This window comes from Macadamia integrifolia, chromosome 4 (assembly GCF_013358625.1).
Source record: "Macadamia integrifolia cultivar HAES 741 chromosome 4, SCU_Mint_v3, whole genome shotgun sequence".
NCBI classification, from domain to species: domain Eukaryota; kingdom Viridiplantae; phylum Streptophyta; class Magnoliopsida; order Proteales; family Proteaceae; genus Macadamia; species Macadamia integrifolia.
Genome location: NC_056560.1, coordinates 26,379,487 through 26,394,436, shown reverse-complemented (window position 1 = coordinate 26,394,436; position 14,950 = coordinate 26,379,487). Strand labels below are relative to the sequence as shown.

The window sequence follows — 14,950 nt, the reverse complement described above, 5'->3', positions numbered from 1 at the left end:
CATATTGATCTCTTCTTCCATATGTGGTTGCTTGCCAATCCTAAACATGTTAAACTCAACAGTTTGGTTACCAAAAGATAATCTTAGGAAACCATTCCGGCAATTGATTAAGGCATTACTGGTAGCCAAGAATGGTCTTCCTAGAATTATTGGGATCTCATCCTTGGTTGAGAAGGGCTTAGTATCTAACACAATGAAATCAACAGGGAAAATAAATTCTCCCACCTTTAGTAAGACATCCTCAACCATCCCTTAGGAATCTTAACAGACCTATCTGCCAACTGTAGAGTAGTTCCAGTGGCTTTCAATTCTCCCAATCCTAGTTGCTTGTACACATGGTAAGGTAAAAGATTCACACTTGCGCCAAGGTCAAGTAAAGCATGCTCAATATAGGTGTTGCCTATGACACAAGATATGGTAGGACTCCCTGGATCCTTATACTTGGCTGCTATAGGCTGAGTAATTATGGAACTAATGTTACCTGCCAAGAACGCCTTTTTGGGCACACTAGTGATACGTTTGTGAGTACACAAATCTTTCAGTACCTTTGCATAGGCGGGATCTGGGATATGGCATCTAAAAGAGGGATGTTTACTTCTACCTTTTTGAAGACTTCTAAAATTTTGTCCATGGAAGCAGTCTTCTTTTTGTTTACCAAGCGATTAGGAAATGGGACAGGATGAACATAAGGACTGTTAGGGATTTGCCCTTGTTCAGAAGAATCATTTTTGGTTTCCTCAACCAAATCATCTTTAGTTTCAGAAAAATCTTTAGGTTCAGAAAAATCTTTAGGTTCATCAGACGAACCTGGAACAAGAGGCACATTTGTGTCCTCAACTGAAGAAGAGTTAACAGGAGTAATAGATGGGGAAGATTTAGGAACGCTCTGTAGGTACTCTCTACCACTCCTAAGGGCATAAACAACATTACATTGGTTAGAGGGCCCTTGTTGAGTCTGACCTTGCACTATATTCAGTGGTGCATTAGTTGGTCCTTGTAAACTAACAGGCTGATGATGCCTAGGGTTAGGCTCTGGTTGACTGGGTAAAGTTCCCTTCTCCCTCTCACGCATAATTGAGACAACTTGGGTAAGTTCTCTCGTAAGATTTTGATGGCTTGTCATGAGGAGGGCCATATTTTTTTCCAAATCACTTATTCTACTTGCCTCTCCAGTGTTGGTAAACCCAGGGGGTTGCTGATAAGATGATAGAAGAGGGGCCCTAGGAAAACTCGCCTGAGGTCCTACATTTGACCTAGGAAAAGTATTTTGAGAAAAAGATTGTTGTGCAAAGGGAGGCCTTTGGGGTCCAGGTTGACCTTGATTATAGAAATTGGAAGGTCCTGCTTGGTTGCCCTGATTCCAAGAGAAATTTGGATGATTTCTCCATCCTGGATTGTATGTGTTACTATATGGATTATTCTGGTATAAGGCATTAACACTATCATTAGAAGTGCCCCCAGAGGTGTTAGGGCATTCTTCTATGACATGTCCAGGGGACTGGCACCAAGCACAAATCTTAACCAAATTGACTGATGATGGCTCTCTAGGAACAATAGCCTCAATTCTCTTGATTAGGCTATCCAAATGGGCTTCCTTGGCTACTATTCCATCCACAAAATATCCTTTTCCTCCTATGGTTCTTTCACTCTCTTGGGTTGATTCCCACTCACGGGTTTTGTCAGCTAAGTCAAGTAAAAATTCCCATGCTTTTCCTTCATCTGTAAAGGATGTGAATCCCTTAGGGCACATAGACTCTATCATTTGTTTAGTTGGGTAATCAATACCCTCATAAATTATTTAACATAAGTGCCATAGGTCTAGGCCATGGTGAGGGCATTCTTGGAGTAGATCCTTGAATCTCTCCATAAGCTTGGAAAATGACTCACTAGGCTTTTGCCTAAACTGAAGGATATCACTTCTAAGCTTATTGGTCTTGTGAGTTGGGAAAAACTTCTTAAGGAAGACAACTGTGAACTGTTCCCATGAGGTTATGGAATTTGTGGGTAATCCATACAACCACTTCTTAGCTTTGTCTTTCAATGCAAAAGTGATAAACCTAAGCTTAACAGCATCATCAGAAAGCTGTTGGATCTTAATTAGAACACATACCTCTTCAAATTCCCTTAGAAATAGGTATGCATCCTCAGAGGTCAACCCATGGAAGTGGGGCAACATAGTGATGTATTGAGATTTGAGTTCAAAATTATTGCCCTGGGCTTGTGGTAGAACTATGCAGGAAGGTTGGGCTGTTCTAGCAGGGTAGAACCTATCTTTCAGAGATTTAGGTGAAGGGTTTTGCTGTTGGTCTCCCATATTGAAGGGTTTTAAAGAGAGCAAACGTATAGGGTCACTACTTGTTGGATCTCTTCTTTCTAACCGATTCTTAGTATTACGTACCCACTTAACACTCATGCAACAGAAAACTACCTACAACTAAAGTAAGACAAGCACAAAATAATGGATAGCAAAACCTTTTTTTATTTATTTTGATGATTTTTTGATTATTTTTTTTTTGCTTTTTGGGAGCTTACCGGCAGGGATCCGGGGTTGCTCAGGTCAATTCCTGAGGTACTGCTACAGGGCGAAACCTGTCTTTATCATACTGTGAGGCATGACGACCTTCACTGATACAACTATTATTGCAAGTTGTTCTTCTCAAGAATTCAATAAAAGAAAAGGAAAAATATAAAACAAAGCAAACAAAGCACTCCGATTTACCAAAAGAAAGTGAAAAATAACATGGAACTGTCTCCCCGGCAACGGCGCCAAAAACTTGTTTGAGATTTAAAATGTAACCGCAAGCGTACGGATCAGTGTAGCTACGGGTCGAACACAGGGAGAGCAGCCACTTTATTTTTTATTTCTTTTAATAATGCGAAAGTGAACTGATTAATGGTTGTGATCTAATTCTAATTACTGTCCTAAAAATAACGTCCTAACCATTCGTCATCTAAGAATTTAAAGACGCAAGCCACGCAATTAAAATTAAATAAATAAATAACTAAAAATAAACAACCCACGCAATTAAAAAAAAAAATAAATAAATAAAGGAAAAAAAATTGCTGAAATAAAAATAAAGTAAAAGAAAGGGGATAAAGCTAGAGAGAGACTCACAAGTAGGTTTCTCTACTTAGCCCGAGGGATGCATCATAATATGAGCTTCCCTACTTGACCAGAGAGTCACTCTTACAAGGGTTTCTCTACTTGGCTTTAGGGAAAGGGAGACAATTAAAATAAAAGCAATAAATTGATGGTTCTATGGCTAGGAGGGGCAAAGCCAACACATACACTAGCCATGAACCTTGGGGGAAAGGAATAGCAATAATGTAACGACTGAAAATAAAAATCCTAAATTAAGAAAGAAAGGGTAGTCAGAAGAGGGAATGAGAGGGGGGAGAGAAGACTACTGAAGGAGCCTACTTACTTGAATCAATGCTTGAACTTGAAAAAAAAAATTGCTCCACGGCTCGTGATCTTGTCACCTAGATCTAAGCCTAGAACTATAACTTAAAAAATTACAACTCAATTGCATAAATCATAAACATAAAAAGAACTGAATAAAAATAAAAGAGTACTTGCATTAATTGAAATAAAAAAAACTATTACAAAAGTGATTAAAGCAAAAATAGAGAAGAACTAAAACCAAAGAGTGAGAGAGGGAGAGAGAGAGCAACTAAAAAAAACTAGAAGAAGAATGAATTGTGTCTCCTCCTCTTACATGAGTTGTATTTATAGGGAATGGAGAGGTAGGGTAACAATTTTCTCTTTCCTAAAAGAGAGAAACCCACAATTGATTGTGAGATCTTTTGAGTCCAAAAGTGCTAAGATGGAGGAGAGAGAAGAGAGAAATAAATTTTGAGAAATTTCCTATAATTTTTTGCTTATTTTCTTTCCTTTTTCTTCTAATTTATTTTTCTTCTTTTTTTCTCTCTCCTAGGGAGGATTTTTTTTTTCTTCCTTTGTGTGATTTGGACAATCTTTGGTGATGATGTGGAGGAGAGAGAAGATTTGGACAATTTTTGGTTCTCCCCTTTTTTTCTCTTTCCTTTTTTTTTCTTCTCTTCTTGCTTCCACGATTTTGCTTTCCTTTTTTTTTTTCTTTTTCTTCTCTTCTTACTTCCACGATTTTGAGTGAAAGGCAGGAAATCTTCAACAAAATCTTCTAAAAAAAACAACCATAAGATTCGAACTTGAGACCTCTTGGTGAGCAAGAGAATTTTGTACACCATAGCTCACCAACTAAGCTAGGTAGTTGTTGTTACCAAAAACAAATCTTTAATCACTTAAAGATGTGGTCCATCGATCCTTGTTGGCATTTGGAGTATTCCTTGTACCTCTGGGACAATTGCAAACGGGCTGGTTCTGCATCTCGGTTCAGTTCTGATCCATTATTCTTTTTCTGACCCGAAAAAGAATAATCATTTGTACGGGTGACCAAACGAATGTGTACTTTTAATTGAACATGTCCATCTTGCTCAAAATTTCGTCCGCTTCGCAACCATGGAAAGAAATAGGACCACTTTACGTGTAAAATTGAAGATATAGCTCCCGATAGTCCTTAAGGCATTGAAAATATAAAACCTGCAAAAAGAGAGTAAAACCCAAGGTAGCTCCATTCTAAATATGTAAAATGCATATTTTACTACCCTAGATTTCACACATAAATGTGCTCATCAGACACCATGACTATAATGTATCTACTTTGAATTAATATATTTTCTGCTTATATATATATAAAAAAAAAAAAAAAAAAAGAAAGACCATACACCACCTCTTGGTTATTGGGATGTGCTGAAGCAATGGTTGCAATAAAGATAAATTTTGGGTGACTTTGAGGGTGGACCTTTGTGTAAGAGTACGTTTACTCTATTGTGACCAAGTGATCATGAGTTTGAGTCAGGAAACAACTTTTTCCTGAAGTAGGGGTAAGATTCAATATATGATGTCTGATCCTTCCTAAACACCACAATGGAGCACTAGATATGCCCTTTAGTTGTCTTTATAAATACCACTACCTTAAATAGCTCTCTACTGAAATAAATCGAAATGGTAATTTAATTGGTATGTGGTGGACAATTTACTTGCACCATCATGGACTGGCGAATTTCAACCCACATTAAAGTATTGGACCATGGGACATAGTCCAAAACCAGGAGAGGAAAATGTATAACAAATTCAATCAATAAATTTAAAGTATGATTATGATTTGGTTAATTGATGGTGTAAAGAAAAGATATTAAATAAACACATGAAGTACTAAATGATGGGATTTGGCTTTGAAATTTGATAAATGAGTAATCTGCAGGGTCCCCTCTTCATCCAAAAGCCAAAACTACCATAATAGTCCACCAATTACTTAAAATTTTACTCAACTAAACCTCAAGCTTTTTTTTTCCCAGCTATTGAATGGATCCATCTCCTCTATGAGTGGATGATTGACTCATTCTATACTACAAATAATTATAGAAAATCCTTTGATAACATTGATTCCTATTTCTTAATGATATCCCACAATCGAAACAATTGTTAAATCCAGTGAAACCATTTCATAGAAGTTCACGATTTTTCTTTTTAACATGAGCAAATTGACTTCGGTTCCTGAATAATTCACATCACTTCTAGTTCTATCATAACAAAAGATTTCCTTTTTATGTGGAAAAGGCCCTTATCAATAATTATGATTTTATTAAAGAGGGCATCGCACAGATAATGCCCATAGGGGAAATAGAGTCAATTACAAGAATCCTATTTTCCTACTCAATCTTATTTATAACCGTATTTATTATTAAACTCATGGCATCTAAATCTTTTGCCAAAACTTCTTCCTCCATTATCTTCCTCTAAGTTTTTTTAGCTCATTTCATCTACAAATTACTCCTTATTTGTGCATCAGTTTTGAGTACAAATGAGTGTTCTAAGAATCCGAATGAGATGGATGGCTATAGTATTAAATAAAATCGTCTCTGTTAATAAGATTTTCAACTGGATCGTTTAGGAAACTTCTAAAATGCTATATACAGTCATGATCGACACGTGGCCCGCATGCTAGACATGTATTACCATCTTTTGATTGAAAATAAGAAATGAACATAGGATCCGGATAAGAAGGATAAGAAAAATTAGGATCCTCTCACCTATGGGTAATCAACCCAATGTTGTAAAAACGCAATCCTAAAAGCGATGCATAAAGTAATAGAGAAACAAGAACAAACAATACACAAAGGTTTACGAGGTTTAGAAAGATTGCCTACATCATCCTCGGTGAGATGAGATTCTGCTTCATATCAATAGTTTAGCAAGAACAGGGACCGTCGTTCTGTTCTATCGAGGTGCTTACACTGGTACTTCCTGGATTAAACTACAACGGAATACAAGACATCGTACACCAACAAATGCATCTCACACCATCCACAGGGTGTGGTCCCCACACCCATGGACAGTGTGAGATGGGATGGGGTTGTTATGTGTAGTGGAGGGGATCCGGACTTGAATAAGAAGAGGGAGGGGAAAAGAGCAACAAGGGGTTGCAGGCGGAGAGAGAATTCCGACCCATAGTCAAATCTCTGTAACTGACTTGTGGCGCGGAAGTCCTCAATAGTGAAGTCCTCCCTAGTCCCTCCCTTGTTGCTCCTATCCTTGGTTTTAGTGTACGGTATTGGATCGGGTATCAATCATCTTCAAAATCGATTCGATATCGATACATATTGGCATGTATAGGACAAGTTTACCCTTGGTTTTCTTTAAAAAAAAAAAATCTAAATGTTTTACCCTTGATCTGTACCATTTCATCGATACGACATCAGGATCAAAGACTAGCGATAGTGATACAGATTGCTTGTATTGGACAAATTCGGTTCAGCTTCTCATAGGAGGAGATAAATTTTCTCTCTTTGTATACTGGTAGGCTGCCATGTGTGCTCCACCAAATTGGACACCTTTTTTTTTTCCAAAAAAAAAAAAAAGTTAGATCAACAGTGTGAATAAAGAAATAAAATTATGAGGCTCTGTTCGGTTGCAAGACAAATAGAAGGGAAGAGAAAGGAAGTGAAATTTTCTAACTTAAAAAAGAAGTTTTTGTAATTATTACCCCATGTGACTATGTCGCTTACTCCAAAACATTTCATATTTGGTTATTAAATTTCACTTTATTTTGTATTCAAAACCTTTGTTGTAAAATGTAAGTATAAAAATTACACGTAAAATGTATTATTACTAAAAATGGTAAGAAACTTAAGTAGTTTATACAATCAAATGGGGTAATGACTACAAAAGTTTTTGTTTTAAGTTATAAAATTTCACTTCACGTCCCTTTGAATTTTCCTTGCAACCAAACATAGCTTGAGTGAAAGGTGCTCTTAATTTGGAGTACATGTGACAACTTACCTGTCACACCCCGTTCGCACTGAACCGGAGCGGTGACCGAGTTAACACCGGTTAACCCAAACCTGCCAGGATCATCAGACACTGTATTCCACCACAGCATACACACACTAACATCAACTCATCAAATCAGCGGAAGACTAAGTTTTACCTGTAATAATTCCCATATACCTGATACCCAAATGGCGATACCATAATTATATACATTTGGGCCCGAAGGCATGATATATACACAAAAGAATAAAGTTCGAATATCAATTATATACAGGAAATTATCAACAACATCAGAGTACGCAGCCCGGCATCGGTATCAAGGCTGGAGCTCAGCTCGGCCTCAGAACTGCTGTCCTGCAGCACAGCTCTCACACGCACAGCCTACGTCGTGCTCAAACTCATCAGGGGTCCACCAGTCCTCGTCAGGAAACTCGACTGCGGGACCCACCCCAAGCTCCTCAGATGCATGACCTACAAAATCATCTAAAAAGGGGTGTACACGTGGAATGAGCTCACTAGCTCAGTAAGTAGAGAGGTGGACCACACACAACAGTCCACACATCACAACACATCATATGCACTACATGCCATGCAAGACATTTTAATCACATACACCTAATCAACATTACTAAGTCTTTGGTTTTAGTGCTACTACAACCACAGTGCGCGTATACTCCGGGTACGAGCCGCGAACTCCCTCCCGCGATACGCCCATAGGGCTGTTGGAGAAGGCCCACCGTGAGTACTCGTAAAAATAAAGACAATGCCGTCCACCGGCTCTCAACAGAAATGTAAATAAATTAAATGACAGTGCTGACTCCAGCAATTTAAAAGCAGTACGATTGGCCCTCTTGAAATACCACCGGGGTTGCCGGCTGTCCTACACGACTCGCCGGGCGTAATGCCTAACCGCCACAGTGTCCGACAACCGCGACCCCTGCTTCCCCCCAAATGGCAACCCAACACCTCAACCCCTGTTGGGAAGGGTCGTAGCACGGGATGGTGAGAATCCTAATACCGCATGCTCCTATATGCAGTACGACTGCATAGTGCCACCGTGTCCTATACCACGGGCCACCAATGCATTCGTTTCCAAGCCGACCACGGCATCTAGTCTATCAAGGCATTATGCAACATGATGTACACATTCAACATATAACATCACATTCAAATTTCATTTGAAAAGTAAACATAGCATATATGCACATCAATGAGTGAAATGACTAATCTATATAGCGCATTCATGATGACATGACGAAATTAGATATAGTTATATGAATGCCAAACAAATGCCTTGAAACAAGGCCACACGTCCTCTCTCCACTTACCTGTAGCGTACAAGGATTCCCGTTCGGTACGGGCGAGATCCGGAGCGAATCGGGAAGGCTTTGGTGAACCTAACAAAATTGAGTGGGGTTAGTACTTCACCATTTTAGAATCAAAATTAATGAAATCCGACGTCAAAATCGTGTTTAGAACGTCGAAAGAAGGTCCCACGTCCGATTTGGGCTCGATCGGACCTAAAAATCACATTCTGGCCACTCGGGTGGGTCACTCAGGTGGGTTGTCTACCCACCGGTCCTACCCGCCGGTTTTGGGACCGGCGGATCCATACCCGCCGGTAGGACCCGCCGGTCCTACCCGCCGGTTTGGCCAGGGACCCCTCTGGTCCTCTCAGGTGGGTGTCTCAGGTGGGTTGTCTACCCACCGGTCCTACCCGCCGGTTTTGGCGGAAAAACCCCAGTTTCTTCTCAACTTCCTCCATTCCTTGGGGACCCAAATAGGGCTTTTCTCAACCCATTCTTCACACCCTTAGAGTCCTATAGGATGGTTCTAGCTTAGATTTAAGTTAGATTCAAGTGAGGGGAACCATCTTACCTTCTTTGCTCAAAAATGACTTCAAACCCTTCAAAAACACTTCCAACTCACAATGCTCCTTCTACCTTGTCAATATCTCTTCAAATCCTTCAAGATCAACACATAAATCATCTATTAAACCTTAGATTCAACATTTCAAAGGGTGTTTACAAGATCTTGAGAAACCATACTCAAATCAAGGGTTTAAAGCGTGGGTATGGGGAATGTTCATAAAACCCAACTTTTCTTACCTCCAACTGTAGATCTTGAGTTGAAGATTACTCTTCCGGCACCGGAATGGCAAGATCGAGCTTCGGCGCCACTGAAATCCTCCCTTTCTTCCTCTTCCTTTCTTCTTCCCTTTCTTTTTCTCTCTCCTCTTTACTTTTCTCACCAAACGTACGGGGTAATAAATGGAAAGAAAAGAAGTCATAAAGCTTTATATACTATTCCTACTTAAGTGAATAGTGATGGATGGGTCACTCAGGTGGGTGGGTGTACCCACCTGACATACCCATCCGAGAGTCAAAACTTGGGATTTTGTCCGGGCTCGGACCTCGGCTCAAACCCCACCCCAGGCATACATTGTAGCCTACATATATATCTTAAAATACAGATATAATACCTGTTCTATCCGTACATAGCCTTATGGTAGGTGCACGTACACGGTTTGGGTACTCCCGTCTCTTCTGGCACTGGCTCGGACTTGTCGGGCCAGCCGGTGTTTAAGGTCACCCGTGCCATCATAGCCCATAAGGAACCCGCTCTAACATCCTCTGGCTCGGTTCCTGCATGGTTAAACCGGTTCAACCACGAAATCAGACCGGGTTTAAGAAGTGGGATATTACATTACCCCCCCTTCTGAAAAATTTCGTCCTCGAAATTGCGTACCTGGTTGATCAAAAAGATGAGGGTACTTGGCTCGCATTTCTTCTTCTACCTCCCAAGATGCTTCTTCAAGTGAATGACCAGCCCATCGCACCTTTACATAGGAAATGGAGCGGTTGCGCAGGGTTTTCACCTTCCGGTCCAAAATGTCAGCTGGCTGCTCTGTGTAAGTCATATCAGCCTCTAGGTACCCTGGTTCCATGGGTAGTACATGAGATGGATCATGCACGTACTTCTTCAGCATGGATATATGGAATACATTGTGAACATTTCCAAGCGAAGGTGGCAGAGCAAGCATGTAGGCTACTGAGCCAACCCGGGACAAGATCTCAAATGGTCCCATGTATCTTGGGCTCAACTTCCCCTTTCTGTGAAACCTTTGCAACCTTTAGTAGGAGAGATCTTGAGAAATACCTTTTCTCCTGGCTGAAATTCAATCTCCTTCCTGCGGGTGTCTGCATAGCTCTTTTGACGGGACTGAGCTGCTTTAATTTGTTCTCTAATAACGTCGACTTTGTCACAAGTCATTTGTATCATCTCAGGTCCTAACATTCGACGTTCACCTACCTCATCCCAATACAAAGGAGTTCTGCATTTTCTGCCATATAACGCCTCATATGGAGCCATCCCAATTGTAGCTTGGTAACTATTATTATATGCAAACTCCATAAGAGGTATATATTCTTCCCAGCTGCCACTCATCTCCATTGCACATGCCCTGAGCATGTCCTCTAATATCTGTATGGTTCGCTCCGACTGACCGTCCGTCTGTGGGTGAAAAGCTGTACTCAAGTTCAGTTACGATCCCAAGGCACGCTGTAAGCTTTTCCAAAATCTGGACGTGAACCTTGGGTCCCTATCTGAAACAATGCTCACTGGCACTCCATGTAGACGCACTATGTTGTCCATGTAAAGTTGTGCTAGTTTGGCCATGGAGAACTTGGTCTTGATAGGAATGAAATGAGCAGTCTTGGTAAGCCGATCCACAATCACCCATATCGCATCCATTCCCTTAGGTGTACCTGGTAGTCCGGTGACGAAGTCCATTGTAATCCTTTCCCACTTCCATTCTGGTACTGGGAGTGGCTGAAGGGTACCATAAGGTCGATGCCTCTCGGCTTTCACCTTCTGACAGGTAAGACAAGTCGCCACATACAAAGCTATGGTGACTTTCATGCTTGGCCACCAGTAACTCTGTTTGAGATCTTTGTACATTTTGGTACTTCCTGGGTGAAGTGAGTACTCGGAGCTATGTGCTTCTTTCACTATCTTAACTTGTATATCCAAATCATCGGGTACGCACAATCTGTCTCGAAACATCAATGCCCCATCACTGGCTAAAGCAAAATCTGGGTCGTTCATTGTTTGGTCTTGAACCTTAACTCTGATCCGCTGCAATTCAGGATCCAAAGGTTGCTTCATTATCACCTCTTGCCTAATTGCCGGATGCACTTGTAGAGCCGATAAAGATACCGTCAACCATTTAAGGTTTTCTGGTTGAGGTTCAAGCTCTAGGGTTGCCCCTTCATACAAGAGGGTCTCTTCTATTAGCATCGCCTCTTGCACAAGTGGTGAGCTTACTGCTAAGCATGAAAGCGACACAGTCTGTGTCTTCCGACTCAATGCATCTGCCACTACATTAGCCTTGCCGGGATGATACTGAATATCGCAGTCATAATCTTTCATGAGTTCAAGCCATCTTCTCTGTCTCATATTCAAATCCTTCTGGGTGAAGAAGTATTTCAGGCTCTTGTGGTCACTGTATATCTCACACTTCTCTCCATACAAATAGTGTCGCCAGATCTTAAGGGCAAAAATGACTGCCGCTAGTTCCAAATCATGAGTGGGGTAATTCTTCTCATATTCCTTTAGTTGTCGGGATGCATATGCTATTACCTTCCCGCGTTGCATGAGAACACAACCCAACCCAACTTTGGAAGCATCGGTATAGACCGTCATCCCACCTGTGCCTTCAGGAATAGTCAGCACAGGGGCAGTCACCAACTTTTCTTTCAATTCCTGAAAGCTCTTCTCACATTCCTCTGCCCAGTCGAATTTCACACCCTTTTTAGTCAACTTGGTCATTGGTGCTGAGATCCGAGCAAAATTCTCGATGAAACGCCGGTAGTATCCAGCTAAACCCAGGAAGCTTCTAATTTCAGTAACATTCTTGGGACTTTCCCATTCCACTACTGCTTTTACCTTAGCAGGATCTACTTCGATTCCGGCTTTAGACACTATGTGCCCCAGGAATCCAACTTGTTCAAGCCAAAATTCACACTTGCTGTACTTGGCAAACAACTGTTGATCTCTCAATCTCTGTAACACCATTCTCAAGTGTTGAGTGTGCTCCTCCTCGGTCTTGGAGTAAATTAAGATATCGTCAATAAAAACAATTACCCATTTGTCGAGCACGTCCTGGAATACTCGATTCATTAGATCCATAAATGCTGCCGGCGCATTGGTTAACCCGAAGGACAACACTAGGAACTCATAATGTCCGTATCGAGTCCTAAATGCTGTTTTGGGTATATCACTACTCTTTATCTTGAGCTGATAATAGCCGGACCGAAGGTCTATCTTTGAAAATACTCTGGCTCCTTGCAACTGATCAAATAAATCATCGATGCGTGGCAGTGGATACCGGTTCTTAATGGTCAGCTTATTCAACTCCCGGTAATCTATGCACATACGCAAACTACCATCCTTCTTCTTGACAAACAACACCGGGGCACCCCAAGGTGAAACACTTGGGCGAATAAACCCCTTTTTCAATAGTGCTTGCAATTGCAACTGCAACTCTTTCAATTCAGCTGGTGCCATCCTATATGGAGCCTTAGATACTGAAGCAGCTCCAGGAGTCAAGTCTATGGCAAACTCCAACTCTCTATCAGGTGGTAAATGCATCAGATCATCTGGGAAAACATCGGGGAACTCTTTAACCACCTTTACTTCTTCTAGAGGTGTAACTCTTGCATCAACATCGAGTACCGAGGCTATGAAACCCTGACATCCATTTTCTAGCAACTTCACCGCTTGGAGAGCGGAGACGAGGACCTTCCTCACCCTTTTCATTGTGTCTGCTCGGTACACCCACTCTTTCCCTTCGTCATCTGTTACCTTAATCAGCCTTTCCGCACAGATCACATTAGCTCGATGAGCCGACAACCAATCCATACCCAATATAGCATCAAAGTTCTGCATATTGAATTTAATAAGTTGTGCATCAAAGTTCTTCCCACTAATCTCCACTGGGCACGGTCCATACACTTCCCTCAACTGTGCAATTTTACCAGTAGGCATACTAACAATCATTCCCTGGTCTAGGATCCTGGGTGATATCCCAAGCTTCCCCACAAATCTCTTAGATGCGAATGAATAAGTAGCTCCTGAATCAAATAAAACATAGGCTGGTATGCTCGATATGGGTAGGATACCTAATATAACAATGTATATAATTTCAGCAGGTCATCAACATTAATCATAATGAACTTCTTAATTTAAAATGTACCTGCTACAACTTCTGTACTAGCCTCAGCTTCCTCGGCTGATAGGGCATACATCCTTCCCTGCGGTTGATTGCCTCGAGGCAAGGGAGGTCGGTAAGCAGAGGGCTGACTGGAGGGCAAGGCTGGTCGGGACCGACAGTCTTTCGCATAATGCCCATAGGAATGGCAGTTGAAGCAACGAATCTGAGACGTCGAAACTGGAGCGGGGCCCCTCTGCACTTGACCCGATGCAGATGAAGGTCGAGGTGGCCTTGGAGCTGTAGGAGCCACACTAGTGTTCGGGCGAAAAGAGGTTGAACCCGAACCACCAACTGGCCTAGGAGGATAGCCAGATGGCCTATAGGGCTGCCTATACATAGGCCCCGAACTATATGATCCACGGTATGCCTTGGAGGAATTTCCCACATCTGAGAATGGATTTGATCTCTTCCACAGTCCAGGGGTGAGGGACTGTTCACCCTTTTGCTTATCTTCCATTGTTTTGGCCTTCTGTACAATCTGACCATACTCGGTCAAATCCAAGACTTCAAGCACCGACCCAATAGATGCTTTTAGGCCTTTTAGGAACCTGGCTGCCTTCTCTTCAGCTGTGCGCATATGCCTTGGGGCGAAATGGAACAAACTTTCAAATTGTTGCTGATATTCCAGAACAGTTTTACCTCCTTGAGTTAAGGCCATGAACTCCGTCTCTTTTCGATCCCTGAAACTGCGCGGATAATGGTTATCCAAGAACAATTCCTTAAACTGCTCCCAAGTAGGTTCTGGATGAGCAGCCATCAATATAGGCTTGGAAGCTTGCCACCAAGAATTTGCCTCTTTCTTGAGTTGTAACCCAGCACAAATGAGCTTCTGGGCATCCGTGCACTCAAGCACCTCAAATATCTTCTCCAATTCTTGGATCCATTGATCCGGTTCTAGAGGATCACTCCCCACCTTAGAGAATACCGGCGGTAAGTTCCTCTTGAACGACTCTACCACCCTTGATGTATTACTCGTCGCCGGGAAGTTAGGAGCATAGGTAGGATAGTAGGCATAAGGATGAGGCATCCCATGCTGAGGAATACCGAATGGTGGGATTGGAGGTGTACCCACTGGTGGTCCCGTTCCCGACCCGACAGGTGGGTCTTGCGGAGTGAGTACCCGGGGAGGTTGACCCGGTTGAGAAAAATCCAACTGTTGCTGGATGGCAGTCATAAATGCTTGCTGTTGCTGAAGCATTTGTTGTTGGAAAGCTTGTTGAGACTGCTGGATTATTGTAGCAACATCTCCCGGTGTAATTACCGGTGGAGGGTCCGGGAGTGTAGTCATAGGTGGGTCCCCA

General features: G+C 41.8%; 1 protein-coding gene and 1 non-coding gene across 2 annotated transcripts in view; one reads left to right on the top strand and one right to left on the bottom strand.

Moving 5' to 3' along the window:
• The window catches only part of LOC122075516 (purple acid phosphatase-like), a 22,114-nt gene that overhangs the window by 4,318 nt on the left and 2,846 nt on the right, over nucleotides 1–14,950 (bottom strand). The window lies entirely within an intron of this gene.
• On the top strand, nucleotides 1,821–1,927 carry LOC122077703. Its single transcript, XR_006139941.1, has one exon. It is a non-coding gene; the product is annotated as a small nucleolar RNA R71 (small nucleolar RNA).